The sequence below is a fragment of the Cetorhinus maximus genome, chromosome 12 (genome assembly GCF_964194155.1).
Source record: "Cetorhinus maximus chromosome 12, sCetMax3.hap1.1, whole genome shotgun sequence".
In the NCBI taxonomy this organism is placed as follows: Eukaryota; Metazoa; Chordata; class Chondrichthyes; order Lamniformes; family Cetorhinidae; genus Cetorhinus; species Cetorhinus maximus.
The window spans coordinates 70,414,628-70,431,001 of NC_135890.1; positions in this window are offsets into that span (position 1 = coordinate 70,414,628).

Below are 16,374 nucleotides of genomic sequence, written 5' to 3' on the forward strand. Positions count from 1 at the left end.
TCATTTCAGCTACCCATTCCCCTCAAGGAGTCAGCCAGTGGCCTGCAGGCACCCATAGGGAGGAGGATCAGCAGATGCACACTCCGGGCCCATCCACCCGGGTGACTCTGGGAGTGACCAGCCCATTTGAATCCCCTCTTCCTGTGACCACAGCAGCTCCAGCTTCAGAGGCCGAGGAGGATGCCATTGCCGCATAGCAGGACCCTGAAAGCAGTCCGGAGCCCTCCAAATCTCGGCCCTCCAGAGAACGTTCGCCAAGGTCATCACAGACAGGGCGTCGCAGTCAGCAGGCTGCCTCCACCTCCACTGTGGATGTCCGAGGAGCACCAAGACGTAGAGGCAGGGTTTAGAAAGTTAAGAAAAATTAGTTGCACAGCCTGTGCACGGCTGTTAACCACTTATACATACTGTTCACTATTGTCAATAAACTCCTAAGAATGCCTCCCTGCCTATGGCTCCTTGTCCTGATGAGCAGTGTTCTTGTCACTCAGATGTGAAACCTTTCTGCACAACATAAAGGAAGGTGTCTCACTCCAGGACTTCTTCCCTGTGCTCTGTGCAGCCTTCAGGCCAAAGTGATAGTCTAGCCGCACACTCCCTGGGAACATTACTGATGCTTGCACCTCAGCAGTGCTTGTCATTGCTGCCAGAATGTAGGGGGCAGGCGCCACAGAGTTCTCTCATTCTCTCAATGCGCTCTCAGCACCTTTAAGGAGGGGCTGGCCCCCATCTCTTCAGCATCTGTGACCACTGATGCTGTGCACCAGCTCCTGAACGGCTCAGGTGCTGAAGGAGGACAAAGCATCAGATGCTTCTAAAGTTTCTTAGCTGCGTCTCCATTATGTGACCCTGATCACGGAGCTTAAACAAGGGCCCTCAGCCAGACAGGAGTCAGACATTCTCAGAAGCTATGTGAAGATTTATGGAGTGTCCTCACTGCATGCTGTCATCATCCTCCTGCAATCGAGCAACTATTAGGGCCTCCACTGCATCTCCATGACGGGAGCATTCTCACGAAGGGTATTCGTGCCGTCATAAGCCAGACTGGAGTCAAAAATTCACAAATGCACTGCGAGGATCTATGGGGTCACCTCACTGCATGTCGTCATCACCCTCCACAAATATAGCAGCTATGAGGGCATCCCTAGTGCGCCTGCCTCATCTAGCCAGTGCGAGGGCCTCATCTCTGATATTGCCACCTCCAAGGACCTCCTCAACCTCATTCCCGTTGCTGTCCTCCTCAACGGACAGCTCCTCCATCTCCTCCTCAGCCAGCTCGTCTCCCTGTTGGAGTGCCAGGTTGTAAAAGGCTCAGCAGACAACAACGATGTGTAACACTGCAGAGGACTGTATTGCTGGGCTCCACCAGACCAGTCCCGGCACCAGAACCTCATCTTCAGCATTCCGATGGTTTGCTCTACCAAGTTGTGAGTTGTAGCATGAGCCTCATTATACCGTTGCTCTACTGCAGTCTGAGGCCGCCGCACGGGTGTCATCAGCCACAGCCTCTGCGGGTAGCCCTCGTTCCCAAGGAGCCATCCCTGCAGTTTCTATGGACCCTGGAAAACTACAGGGATCTATGATCGACTGAGGATGTGGGCATCGTGGACACTCCCTGGAAACTGTGCACACATCTGAAGAATGTGTTTCTGGTGGTCACATACCAGCTGCACATTCAGTGAGTTGATGTAGTCCACCATGTGCAGTGACAGAGACCTGAGCACCACGTGGATGCAGTCGAATGCACCCTGCACCTGTGGGAATCCTGAGATCAGAGAGAATCCAATGGCCCTTGCATCCTGGCTGTCACAGTCCCAGGCAAAATGCACAAAGTTGTGTGCCCTTGAGAAGATGGCATCCGTGACCTCATGGATGCATTTGTGTGTAGTGGCTTGTGATATTCCACAGAGGTCACCTGCGGAGCCCTGAAAAGAGCCACTGACGTAGAAATTGAATGCCGCAGTCACTTTCACAGCCACTAGCACTGGATGCCTTCCGTATCCCCTTGGCACCAAGTCCTGCAGTAAGTGGCGGATGTGAGCGACCAGGTCCCAAGAATGCTGCAGTTGTCGGCAACACTGGCTCTCGGTTGTCTGCAGGAATGACAGGTGGTGTTTATAGGCCCTGGTTGTCGCTAGGCGCTGACCAGCCACGGTTCGCTGTCATTCCTGAGCGCCGGTGTGTGGGAGCCCAACAACCCCTTCTTCTTGAGGTTGCTGCTCCTGCCTTTGCATGGCCAGGTGCCTCAGTCGCTCTCTTCTCTGTCTTCTTCGCTCTTTGTAGGCCATCAAACATACAGCTAGGTCACTGGGGTCCATGCTCCTGATGTGGTCCTCCTGCGGCATAAAAGAGGGAGAGAGACGTGGTTAGCTTGGGTGAACTTAACACCTTTCCTGGCGTTGTGTGACGGCCCCTTAACGCTTCCTGGAGAGTGCTGGCCACCCCTTGGATGGCCACAGATAAGTGCGCTGCATGGCTGCCCTGCCAATCTGTGACATGGGGGAGACAGCTCCTAACTGGGTGGCTGACATTGCAAGGGGCTGTGAGCGCCTCCAGCTGTGACTGCTACATGGCCAGCGTTGTCGAGGAGATTGTACAACAAGTACAGTCCAACAGCTCCACAGTCCAGTAAAGTGGTTGCGGACTCTCAGTCTGTGTTGGGGGTGCGGGTGGAGGCGGGGGGGTAGGGTCTGAAGCGCTTAGTGGCACCTTGGAGCCTCTGCGTTGCTTGCATAAGTGGGCAGGTTAGGAGCCCAACCCCAATCATATCACTGTTGCTGCAGCTGAACTGTCTCAGCTGCAGAGGAATGGTCACTTTATAGAGGTGTCCCTACTGTGTGGTCACTTCCCTCGCCTACCTTGCCCCCCACCTCAATTTCTTGTGCATGGGATCCAACGCCAGGGCAGCAGTTGCCCTCCCCCCCGACAACAGCAACGTCGCCTCCGAGGCTGAGCAGCAGTTGCCCCCGCCCACCACCACCCCGAAAACAGTCACCTCCGAGGCAGGGCAGCACTTCACCCAGGTCCCCTGGCGCCCCTGAAGCTTGCAAAGCAACAGGTGACCCTGGGTAAGCTGTGGAAAACAATGCTGTTCACTCACCTCAGTTCCCCCAAAGTACAGGCCGCCAAGTGCACGTCGCTTGTGTGCCGTTGTGAAACACGTCGACGTGCTTTCGACGGATGATCTTGCGGGGATCCAAGAGACTGGCGGGATGGTCTTTTAATGATGTGCTGATGTATTACAATGAGCTCCCCAACGACGTTTGGTGGGAACACAGCCCGCTGTTGGCGGGCTGAGTGGAAGATCTTGACCTGCCTTCCTGCAGTCATGAAACTGATCGCGCCATATTGTCCGTGCACACCACCTATCATGGCCGCTGCCAGCGGGCACGGAAAATTCCGCCCCTAGTTTTAAAAGGAGAGCTACCTGTACGTGCTGTAGGATTGGATCTGAGGTCACATTGGTACATCCCAGCTCCTCATTCAGTCACCGGGGTGCTGTTGTGTAGTCACTTCTCTCCCCTTTGAGTTATATCTTCAATTTATTTTATAAAGATGTTGATCCATGAGCAATGCTATGGGAAGTTCCATGGTTGTTAAAAACTAAAATATCCCTACCTAACCTCTTCCTCTCATTGCTTACAGGGAAGGACGCACATTTAAATTGTCTTTATTCATTGAATCTTATAGCACAGATGGAGATCATTCAGCCCATTGTGACAGTGCTGGGTCTTTGAAAGAGCTACCAATTAGACCCATTCTTCCATACTCTCCCCAGTGCCCTGTAAAACTTTTCCATTCAAGTAATATTCTGAATTCCTTTTGGAAAGTTATTGTTGAGTATGTTTTCACCACCCTTTCCACAAATGCATTCTAGATCATAGCAACTTACTACGTCAAAAAAAATCTCCTCTGATTCTTTTGCTAATTACCTTCATTCTGTATCCTCCTTAATCGTCTTCCGCTTATTTAACATTTTTAAACTTGAACGTGACAGGAAAAGAGAAACTTTTGGGTGGGTGGGTTGACTATCTGCAGAATCACTATAAGGGTAGACATGATTTTCTAATCTGAATTTGGTAATTCCTCTTCCATCTCTCCTCCTCTGATGAAGGTACCACACAGCTCATGTTATGATACAATTCTAAGAGTATTGACCAAACCAATTTGGACCATTCTTCATGTGTGTACCTGGGAAGTGTGATGGGAGATTACCTGATTGTGGAGAATGTCATGGCCAAGGCTCATCGTGTCCCGAGGTAAGATTCACACATTCACACCAACATTCCCTCTGTGGCCACAGAGAAATCTGGAGCGTACTGCATACTGAAATAAACAGGCAGCTCAAACCTTTGTCAGTTCATTGGGACAAATTTCTAACATGATGTAAGTCATGTCTACTGAAATGTAAACTGCCCATGGACAAACAAGTGGTGCTCTGAGGAATGTGTAGCCCACCCAGTACAGAGAGAATTTAGAGGGAGCTTTGCAGTAGACACATGCCATTGGATAGCCTCTCTCCACAGATGTTGCCAGACTTGTTGAATATTTCCAGGACATGCTGTTTTTACTTCTGATTTCCAGCATCTGCTGTATTTTACTTTTCCATTAGACAGTGGTCAGGAGTAAGAGCCATGGCTGTTTTTTACTTAATAACTTCCTACAAAACATCATTGCTTTTGGCTTCATTTACAGTACTAGGGACAATTCCCCAATCCTGCTCAGCACAAACTTCCTCCCACCACACTTCATTTAACCTTCTATCCCTTTCTCCCTGATGTACTTACCCTGTATCTGCCTTTTCCTTAAAGGTATCTATGCTATTTGGCACGAGTACTCCATGTGGGAGCAAGTTCAACATTCTAACCATTCCCTGGAAAAAGAAGTTTCTCGCGAACCCTTTCTTGGATTTATTAGTTACTACATTATATTTAATGCCTCTATTTTTGGACTCCCCCATAAGTGGAAACATCTTCTCCGTGTGAATTGAAGAATCAAGACCTTGTAAATGGATTGCTTACAATTATGTTTTCTGAGTGCTTGGTAGGGATAGGAGATGATTTGCTGGCTGAGTAAAGCTAATCATGGCTGATTTGCATTGATAATCCAATCTCCTTCATTAGAAGCTACAAGCTGGCCTTTTCATTAGTGCTCTTAGTGATAGGGGATTCTACCGTAAGGGGGACAGATAGATGTTCCTGCGGCCGCAGACGTGAAACCAGGATGGTATGTTGCTTCCCTGGTGCCAGGGTCAAGGATGTCACTGAGCGGCTGCAGGACATTTTGAAGTGGGAGGATGAACAGCCAGAGGTCGTAGTCCATATCAGTACCAATGACATAGATAAAGAGAGGAATGGTGTCCCAAAAGCAGAATATAGGGAGCTAGCAAATAAATTAAAAAGCAGGACCTCAAAGGTAGTAATCTCAGGATTACTCCCAGTGCCATGTGCTAGCAAGATCAGGAATAGAAGAATAGACCAGATGACTGTGCAGCCGGAGAGATGGTGTAGGAGGGAGGGATTTAGATTCCTGAGGCAGTAGGACAGATTCTGTGGAAGATGGGACCTGTACAAGCTGGACGGGTTGCACCACAGCAGGACAGGGACCAATATCCTCGCAGGGGTATTTGCTGGTACTGTGGGGGAGGGTTTAAACTAGCGTTGCAGGGGGATGGGAATTTGAGCGGGGAGACACAAGAGAGGGAAACAAAGATAGGAATGAAAGACAGAAAAGTAGAAAGCAAAAGTGGAAGGCAGAGGAAACAAGGAATAGCAGCAAATAGGGCCATAGTACAAAAAAAATGTGTAAAATGTTAAAAAAGACAAGTCTAAAGGCACAATTTCTGAATGCACAGAGCATTCTCAATAAGGTAGATGAATTAAAAGCGCAAATAGGTGTAAACGGGTATGATATGATTGCGATGACGGAGACATGGCTGCAGGGTGACTAAGGCTGGGGACTAAATATCCAAGTGTATTTGATATTTAGGATGGACAGGCAAAAAGGAAAAGGAGGTGGAGTGGCGTTGTTAGTTAAGGATGAAATGAGAGAGGATATTGGCTCAGAAAATCTAAATGTAGAATCAGTCTGGGTAGAGCTAAGAAGCAACAAGGGGCAGAAAACATTAGGGGGAGTTGTCTATAGGCCTCCAAACAGTAGTGATAAGTTAGCGGATGGCATTAAACAGGAAATTAGAGATGCATGTAACAAGGGTGCTACAGTAATCATGGGTGACTTTAATCTACACATAGACTGGGCAAACCAAATTAGTAATAATACTGTGCGGATGAATTCCTGAAGTGTGTACGAGGTGGTTTTTTTTTAGACCAGTATGTCGAGGAACCGACTAGAGAACAGGCTATCCTAGATTTGGTATTGTGCAATGAGAAGGGGATAATTAATAATCTTGTTCTGCAGAGTCCGTTAAGGAACAGTGACCATAACATGATAGATTTCTTCATTAGGATGGAAAGTGAAATAGTCCGATTTGAAATGGGGTCCTAAATCTTAACAAAGGAAACTACAAAGGTATGAAGTGTGAGTTGGCTAAGATAGATTGGTGAACTTCATTAAAAGGCATGACAGTGGATAGACAAAGGCTACTATTTAAGGAACAAATGTATGCATTGCAACAGTTGTACATTCCTTTCTGGCGCAAAAACACAACAGGAGAAGCGGTCCAACCATGGCTAACGAAAGAAATTAAGGATAGTATTTGATCCAAAGAGGAGTCTTATAAAGTTGCTAGAAAAGTAGCAATCCTGAAGATTGGGAGCAGTTAGGATTCAGCAAAGGAGGACCAAGAGATTGATTAAGAGGGGAATAGAGTATGAGAATAAACTTGCAAGGTACATAAAAGTGGACTGTAAAAACTTCTATAAATATGTAAAAAGAAAAAGATTAATGAAGGCAAATGTAGGTCCCTTACAGTCTGAAATGGGAGAATTTATAATAGAGATCAAGGAAATGGCAGAGCAGTTAAACTACTTTAGTTCTGCCTTCATGGAGGAAGACATAAATAACTTCCCAAAAATACTAGGGAACCAAGGGTCTAGTGAGTAGGAGGAATTGAAAGAATTAGTATCACTAAAACAATAGTGCTGGAGAAATTAATGGCACTAAAAGCTGACAAATCCCCAGGGCCCAATAATCTACATCCCAGGGTACTAAAGGAGGTGGCCATGGCAATAGTGGATGTGTTGGTTGTCATCTTCCAAAATTCTGTAGATTCTGGAATATTCCCGGCAGATTGGAGGGTGGCAAATGTAACCCACTATTTAAAAAAGGAGGGAGATAACAGCGAACTACAGACCGGTTAGCCTAACATCAGTAGTAGGGAAAACGCCAGAGTCAGTTATAAAGGATATGATAATACAACACTTAGAAAATATCAACAGGATTAGACAAAGTCAACATGGATTTATGAAAGGGAAATCATGTTTGACAAACCTACTGGGGTTTTTGAGGAAGTATCTAGCAGAATAGATAAGGGAGAACCAGTGGATGTGGTGTATTTGGATTTTTGGAAAGTTTTTGATAAAGCCCCACATAAGAGGTTAGTATGTAAAATTGAAGCACATGGGATTGGGAGTAATATGTTGGCATGGATTGAGAATTGGTTAGTAGACAGGAAACAGAGAGTAGAAATAAATGGGTCTTTTTCGGAGTGGCATATGGTGACACAAGGGGTACCGCAGGGATCAGTGCTTGGGCCCCACCTATGCACAATATATATCAACAATTTGGATGAGAGAACCAAATGTAATATTTCCATGTTTGCTGATGACATGAAACTTGGTGGGAGTGTGAGCGATGAGGAGGATGTTAAGAGGCTTCAAGGTGATTTAGACAGGTTGAGTGAGTGGGCAAATACATGGCAGATGCAGTATAATGTGGATAAGTGTGAAGTTATCCACTTCGGTAGGAAAAACAGAAAGGCAGAGTATTATTTAAATGGTGATAGAATGGGAAATGTTGATGTACAAAGGGACCTGGGTGTCCTTGTACACCAATCACTAAAAGCAAACATGCAGGTGCAGTAAGCAGTTAGGAAGTCAAATGGTATGTTGGCCTTCATTGTGAGAGGACTTGAGTACAGGAGCAAGGATGTCTTACTGCAGCTGTACAGGGCCTTGGGGAGACCACACCTGGAGTATTGTGTGCAGTTTTGGTCTCCTTACCTAGGAAATGATATACTTGCCATAGAGGTAGTGCAGCAAAAGTTCACCAGACTGATTCCTGGGATGGCAGGATTGTCGTATGAGAAGAGATTGGACCGACTAGGCCTGTTTTCACTGGAATTTAGAAGAATAAGAGGAGATCTCATTGAAACATTTAAAATTCTGTCAGGGATGGACAGACTGGATGCAGGGATGATGTTTCCTCTGACTGGGGTGTCTCGAACAAGAGGTCACAAGCTCAGGATATGGGCTAGGCCATTTAGGATTGAGATGAGGAAAGATTTCTTCACTCAGAGGGTGGTGAATTCAGTGGAATTCTCTACTATAGAAGGCTGTGCAGGCCAAGTCACTGAATATATATACAAAGAAAATAGATAGATTTCTGGACTCCAAAGGCATCAAGGGGCATAAGGAGAGCATGGGAGAATGGCACTGAAATAGAGGATCGGCCATGATCATATTGAAAGGCGGAGCAGTCTTGAAGGGCTGTTTGACCTACTCCTGCTCCTATTTTCTGTTTCTATGTTTCTTCCATTTCAATCAGATTACTGCAATCTGATTGGTTTTACTAATATTGTGTTGGGTTTTGGGTGCTCAACCACATATCTATGCCATCACTAAGATTGCCTATGTCCACCTCCATAATGCTGTGCTCAGCTGTGCCCTGCCCCAGTTCATATACTGCCAAAAACCTCATCTTTGCATAATTTGTTGCCTCACAACTTGAGTATGCCAACATGCACCTGGTTAGCCTCCCATCTTCCACTTTCCATAAGCTTGACATCATCCAAAAATCTGCTGCCTACGTCCTAACTTGCATCAAGTTCCATTCAACTCTCACCCCTGTGCTCTCTGACCTACATTTGCTCCCAGTTTAGCAACCTCTTGGCTGTGCTGTTGATGACTTGTGCTTCAGAACCAGTCGTGCCTCTAGCCAATCTGTTCCAGTATATTTACATTGCAGGATTTACCCGACAAAGTGGAAAATTGCTCAGGTATGTCCTTCCCACATAAAGCAGGACAAATCCAATCTGGCCAATTACCACTCCATCGGTTTACATCAATTATCAGCAAGGTGATGGAAGAGCTTGACAGTGCTATCAAGTGGCACTTAGTCACCAGTAACCACACCATTGCTCAGTTTGGGTTCTGCCAGAACAACTTAGCTCCAATATTTCATTACAGCCTTGGTCCAAACACGAACAAAAGAGTTGAATTCCAAAGGTGAGATGGGAGTTGACTGCCCTTGACATTAAGGCAGCATTTGACTGAACGTGAGCCCTAGTTAAATTAAAATTAATGGGTATGAGAGGAAATCTCTGCACTGGCTGTATCATACCTGGCACAAAGGAAAATTGTGGCTATTGGAAGCCAGTCATCTCAGCCCCAGGATATCACCTCTGGACAGTGTCCTTGACCCGATCATCTTCAGCTGCTTCATTAATGACCTTTCCTCTATCATAAGGTTGGAAGTGGGGATATTCACTGATGAATGTGGAGTGTTCAGTTCCATTTGCAACTCCTCAAATAATGAAACAGCTCTTTCCGCATGCAAAAGACCTGGGCAGCATTCAGGCTTGTGCTGATAAGTGGCAAGTAACATTCATGCCACACAAGTACCAGGCAATGATCATCTCCAACAAGAGAGAATCCAACCATCTTTGCTGGACATTCAATGGTATTATCATCACTGGAGTGCAACCTTGAACGGAGTGCTAGAGTTTGGTGAATTGAGGGAATCTTAAATCTCTTTCTAAAAATCTAATATTGTTTGTATTTAACATCTAACATTTAACTAAAAGTACTTTTTAAATGCTAAATCTCACCCAGGGACCCAAGCAGGGAGATAGAAGCTATCCACTGGGGAGTAGCTATAGATTATTAATTAAGGAAACTAGCTTGCACTGGTTTTCTGTACCTGGGCTCAGCTAGTCTCTTTAGCTTCAGAACATGTAAATTTAGACATCTCAGTGTGACCAAGCACTGGAGTGCGACTTTGAACGAAGCGCTGGAGTTTGGTGCTCTTTTGCTTTTTCTAACATTTTCATCCTGTAGGAATTGGTTCTTACTCTACTACAGGGAAGAATCTAGCTGTTTGGTGAGTATCTGATGAGTGGTTAAGGTCTATTCTATTCCTAAGGTTTAAATAGAACAGGAATTTGTGGCAACATTAATAAAATACATAAAAGAAAATAAATAATTGAATAAAATATTTAAGTAGTTAAAACACATAAGGATGGCAAGACAGGCAATGTGCCATGGCTGCACCATGTGGGAGCACCTGGATGCCAGTGTGATCCAGGGCAAACACGTCTGCTGTAAGAGTCTGCGGCTCGAGGAGCTTTGGCTTTGAACTGGAGGCTGAGCTGCAGACACTGCGACACATCAGGGAGGGGGAAAGTTACCTGGATGCTTTGTACCAGGAGGCAGTCACACCCCTTAGGATAGGGCCTTCTGATTTGGTCGGTGGTCAGGGACAGAAGTGTGTGATTGCAGCTGAGGCAGATAAGGAGACCTAGAGAGCAGGAGTGCAGGAGTGTCAGCCTCTGCAATTGTCCAACAGGTTGACGTTCTTTCAGTGGGGATGAGAGTGGGGGCTGCAGGATGGATGAGCTGACTGACCATGGCACTGTGGTACAGGGAGCCATTTAAGTGGGGGGGAGCAAAATGGAATGTAGTGGCAGTAGGGAACAGTATAGTGAGGGGAATTGGCATTGTTCTCTGTAGCAAAGAACAAGAGTTCAGAAGACTGTGTTGCCTGCCTGGTGCCAGGGCTCAGAACATTTGCTCAGGGCTGGAGAAGAACTTACTGTGGGACGGGGTGATCCAATTGTTGTGGTCTAATGACATAGGCAGAACAAGGAAGGAGGTTCTGCATAGTCAGTATGAGGAGCTAGGCACCAAATTAAGAAGCACAACCTCAATGGTAAGAATCCAGAGATGAGCCATGTGGAAATTGGCATAGGGCAAATAAGATTAGAGAAATAAATGTCTGGCTCAAAGACTGATGTGGGAGAAGTGGGTTCTAGTTCGTGGGGCATTGGCACCAGTACTGGAGAAAGTAGGGGCTGTACCGTTGGGACGGTCTACACTTGAACCATGCTGGGGCTGGTGTTCTAGTGAGCTGTGCCATTAAGGAAGCAGAGAGGGTTTTAAACTACATAGTGGGGGCAAGGGATCAAATTTGGGAAGATGCGGTAAACCAAAGAGTAGAGACAAGGCAAGAGAAAAAGGTAGCAATATGGGAAATGATAAACAGACCTTGACAGGAAGGGACAGAGTACAAATCTAAGAGTAACTCAGCAGATAAGGCTAGCCATTACAAAAATAATAAAAGAACAAAACTAAAGGCTCTGTATCTGAATGCACCTAGCATTCGAAACAAAACAAATGAACTGATAACGCAAATAGAAATAAATAAGCATGATCTGATAGCCATTACAGAGACATGACTACAGGATGACACAGATTGGGACCTGAATATTGAAAGTTCCATGACATTTAGGAAGGATAGGAAGCCAAGAAAATGTGGAGGGGTGGCTCTGTTAATTAATAATGGTATTAGAACATTAGAGAGGGATGATCTAAGTTCAAGAAACCAGGATGTAGAAGCAGTTTGGGTTGAGATGAGAAATGATAAAGTCAAGAAGTCACTTGTGGGAGTGGTGTACAGGTACCCTAATTGTAACTGCATGGTGGGATAGAGTATAAAAGAAGAGATAATGGGAGTTTGTCAAAAAGGTACGGTGTTAGTCATGGAGGATCTTAATCTACATATAGACTGGAAAAATCAAATGGGCAAAAGTAGCCTAGATGAGGAGTTCATAGAATGTTTTTGGGATTGTTTCTTAGACAGCATGTTCTGGAGCCAACCAGAGAACAGGCTATACTAGACCTGGTATTGTGCAATGAGATAGGATTAATTGATAACCTCATAGTGAAGGCACTGCTAGGCAGCAGCGATCGTAATATGATTGAATTTTACATTCAGTTTGTGGGAGAAAAGAGTGGATCCAAGACTATTATTTTAAACTTAAATAAGGGCAATTATGAGAGCATGAAAGCAGAAGTGAACTAGCAAATGAGGTTAAGGGATAGGTCAACAGAGATGCAGTGGCAGACATTTAAGGAGGTACTTCAGAATACACAGAATAGATGTATTCCAATGAGAAAGAAAAATTCCAAGGGAAGGACTCATGATCTGTGGTTAACTAAAAAAAGTTAAAGACAATATTAAACTTAAAGAAAAGGCATATAATTGTGCAAAGATGGGTGGCCAGTCAGAAGATTGGCCAGAGTATAAAGAACAACATAGAGTGACAAAAAGACTAATAAGGAGGGAAAAACTAGAGTATGAGAGAAAGCTAGCTAGAAGTATAAAGGCGGATAGTAAGAGTTTTGATAGATATTTAAATAAGAAGAGAGTTAACAAAGTGAGCATTGGTCCTATAGAAAGTGAGTCTGGGGAATTAGTAATGGGAAATAAGGAGATGGCAAATGAATTGAACAGGCATTTTGCATCGGTCTTCACTATAAAGGATACAAGTAACATCCCAGAAATAGTTGTAAATCAGGAAACGGAAGGGAGAGAGGAACTCAGGAAAATTACAATCACCAGGGAATTGGTACTGAGCAAATTGTTGAGCTACGGGCTGAGAAGCCCTAGGGTCCTGATGGACTTCATCCTAGGCTCTTGAAAGAAGTAACTAGTGAGATGGTTGATGCATTGGATTTAATTTTCCAAATTCCCTAGATTCGAGGAATGTTCCATTCAATTGGAAAATAACGAATGTAACTCCTTTATAGCATGAGAGGAAGCTAGCTAGAAATGTAAAAACAGATAGCAAGAGTTTCTACATGTATTTTAAAAAGGAAAAGAGTAAAGTGAGTGTTGGTCCTCTAGAGAGTGACCGTGGGGAGTTAATAGTAGATAATAAGGAAATGGCAGAAGAAATGAACAAATATTTTGCTTCTGTGTTCACTATAGCGATGCAAAAAACATTCCAGTAATAGCTGCAAATCAGGAGGTGAATGGGAGAAGGAATTTGGTGAAACTGAAATCACTAGGGAAACAGTACTGAGCAAATTGATGGGGCTGCAGGCTGGCAAGTCTTCGGGTCCCGATGGACTACATCCTAGGGTCTTAAAAGAGGTGGCTAATGAGGTAGTCGGTGTTAATTTTCCAAATTTGCTACATTCTGGAAAGGTTCCATCAGATTGGAAAGTAGCAATATAACCCCTCTATTCAAGAAGGGAGGGAAGCAGAAAACAGGAAATTATAGGCCAGTTAGCTTGAAGCCTGTCATGGGGAAGTTATTAGAATCAATCATTAAGGAGGTTATAGCTGGGCACTTAGAAGAGCTCAAGGCAGTAGGGAAGAGTCAGCGTGGTTTTGTGAAAGGAGAAACATGTTTAACCAATTTATTGGAGTTTTTTGAAGGAGTAACACGCGCAGTGAATAAAGGGGAGCCTGTAGACGTACTGTACTTAGGCATTTGATAAGGCGCCACATCAAAGATTATTATGGTAAATAAAGCGCATGGTGTAGTGGGTAACATATTAGCGTGGATAGAAGATTGGCTGGCTGGAAGAAAGCAGAGAGTATGCATAAATAGGTCTTTTTCTGATTGGCAGGATGTGACAATTGGAATCCCACAGGGGTCTGTACTGGGGCCTCAACTTTTTACAATTTACATCAATGACTTAGATGATAGGAGTGAAGATATGGTAGCTAAATTTGCAGATGACACAAAGATAGGTAGGAAAGTATGTTGTGAAGAGGACATGAGGAGGTTGCAGATGGATATAGATAGGTTGTGAGTGGGCAAAGATCTGGTAAATGGAGTAAATGTGTGAAAATGTGAAGTTGTTCACTTTGTCAGGAAGAGCAAAAAAGCAGAGTATTACTTAAATGGAGAACGGCTGCATAATTCTGAGATGCAGAGAGATCTAGGTGTTCTAATGCATGAGTCACAAAAAGTTAGTTTTCAGGTTCAGCAAGTAATTAAGAAGGCTAATGGAATGCTATCCTTTATTACGAGAGGGATTGAACATAAAAGTAAAGACGTTATGCTTCAGCTAAACAGGGTAATGGTGAGACCGCACCTCAAATACTGTGTGCGCAGTTTTGGTCTCCTTATTTAAGGAAGGATGTAAATGCACTGGAGGCGGTTCAAAGGAGGTTTACTAGATTGATACCTGGAATGAGTGGGTTATCTTATGAGGAAAGGTTGGACAGACTGGGCTTGTTTCCACTGGAGTTTAGAAGAGCGAGGGGTGATTTGTTTGAAGTATACAAGATCCTGAATGGCCTTGACAAGGTGGACATCGAAAGGATGCTTCCTCTTGTGGGTGAATTCAGAACTAGGGGGCACTGTTTTAAAATTAGTGGTCTCCCTTTTAGGACAGAGATGAGGAGAATTTTTTTCTCTCAGAGGGTTGTGCAACTTTGGAATTCTCTGCCTCAGAAGGTGGTGGAGGCAGGGTCATTGAATATTTTTAAGGCAAAGGTAGATAGATTCTTCTTGGGCAAGGGAATCAAAGGTTATCAGAGTTAGATGGGAATGTGGAAATTGAAACACAAGAAGATCAGCCATGATCTTATTGAATGGCAGAGCAGGCTCGAATGGTCTACTCCTATTCCTATTTCTTATGTTCTGATTCAAAAAGGGAAGGAGCCAGAAAGCAGTAAACTACAGGCCAGTTAGCTTAACTTCTGTCATAGGGAAAATGTTAGAAGCTATTATTAAAGATGTTGTGGCAGGGCACTTGGAAAAATTCACGGCAATCAGGCAGTGTCAACATGGCTTTGTGAAAGGGAAATCATGTTTAACCAATTTATTGGAGCTCTTTGAAGGAGTCACATGTGCTATGGATAAAGTGGAACTGGCGGATGTACTGTACTTAGATTTCCAGAAGGCATTTGATAAGGTACCACATCAAAGGTTATTGCAGAAAATAAAAGCTCATGGTGTAGGGGGGTAATGTGTCAGCATGGATAGAAGATTGGCTAGCTAACAGGAAATGGAGAGTAGGCATAAATGGGTCATTTCTGGCTGGCAAGATATAATGAGTGATATGCCACAGGGATCAGCACTGGGGTCTCAACTTTTTACAATTTATATAAATGACCTGGATGAAGAGACCAAAGATATGGTTGCTAAATTTGCTGATGATACAAAGATAGGTAGGAAAGTAAATTGTGAAGAGGACGTAAGGAAGCTACAAAATGACATAGATAGGTTAAGTGGGCAAAGATCTGGCAAATGGATTATAATGTGGCCAAATGGGAAATTGCCCATTTTGGCAAGAAGAATAAAAAAGAAGCTTATTATCTAAATGGTGAGATATTGTAGAGCTCTGAGATTCAGGGGGATCTAGGGTCCTAGTGCATGAATTGTAAAAGGCTGGTATGCAGGTACAGCAAGTAAATAGGAAAGCTCATAGAATGTTATTGTTTATTGCGAGGGGAATTGAATATAAAAGGAGGGAGGTTATGCTTCAGTTGTACAGGGCTTGAGTGAGACCACATCTGGAGTACTGTGTGCAGTGTTGGTCTCCTTATTTAAGGAAAGATGTAAATGCATTAGAAGCAGTTAAAAGAAGGTTTACTAGACTAATCCCAGGAATGGGCGGGTTGTCTTTTGAGGAAAGGTTGGACAAGGTAGGCTTGTATCCACTGAAGTTTAGAAGAGTAAGAGGTGACTTGATTGAAACCTTTAAGATCCTGAGGGGTCTTGGCAGGATGGATGTGGAGAAGATATTTCCTCTTGTGGGAGAATCTAGAGCTAGGGGTCACTGTTTAAAAATAAGGGGCCGCCCATTTAAGACAGAGTTGAGGAGAATTTTTTCTCTCAGAGGGTAATGAGCCTTTGGAACTCCCTTCCTTAAAAGGCAGTGGAAGCAGAGTCTGAATATTTTTAAGGCAGAGGTGGATAGATTCTTGATAAACATGGGGGTGAAAGGTTATCAGAGGTAGGCAGGAAGCCACAATCAGATCAGCCATGATCTTATTGATTGGAGGAGCAGGCTTGAGGGGCCGATTGGCCTATTCCTGCTCCTAATTTGTATGTTCTTATGTTCCCTGAATCCTCCACCATCAATTTCTTGGGCATCACCGTTGACCAGAAACTTAACTGGATCAACAACATAAATCTTATGGCTACAAAAGCAAGTCAAAGGCTGAGTATAACTG